Below are 464 nucleotides of genomic sequence, written 5' to 3'. Positions count from 1 at the left end.
ACTTGCCTACATGCTATTCTACATGCTTTTAAACCATTTAAAATTACAATTCATAGTTTTATATGTGAATTATATAATGTTAAGTTACTATTAAACAAATGACTAAGTATTTTATACTTTAGTTTACTTCAACCATATTCCATATAAATCAGATATCATACAAAAATAAAAATAGCTTCAAATACAGTCATGACAATAAAAGAATATGACTTTAAGGACTTAACAACATTACTTCATTTATACAACAACATCTCTGATACATTAGGGAACACTGAATGACCTGGTGGTTTTTGTCCATAAAACTACTCATCTAAGATTACAACAAAGTAAAAGATCTCTCAGCAAAATTATGTTAATTAAATTAACATTTTAGGCACTATTGCCCCGATCAAGTCAGTGAGCTGGGATGTTTTACTCTAAACATGAACTACTGTTACAGCAACAGACATGGACTACTGGTGTCC

This window comes from Haplochromis burtoni, unplaced genomic scaffold (genome assembly GCF_018398535.1).
Source record: "Haplochromis burtoni strain Fernald_Lab_line unplaced genomic scaffold, NCSU_Asbu1 Contig_260, whole genome shotgun sequence".
NCBI classification, from domain to species: domain Eukaryota; kingdom Metazoa; phylum Chordata; class Actinopteri; order Cichliformes; family Cichlidae; genus Haplochromis; species Haplochromis burtoni.
This window is presented reverse-complemented; position numbering follows the sequence as displayed.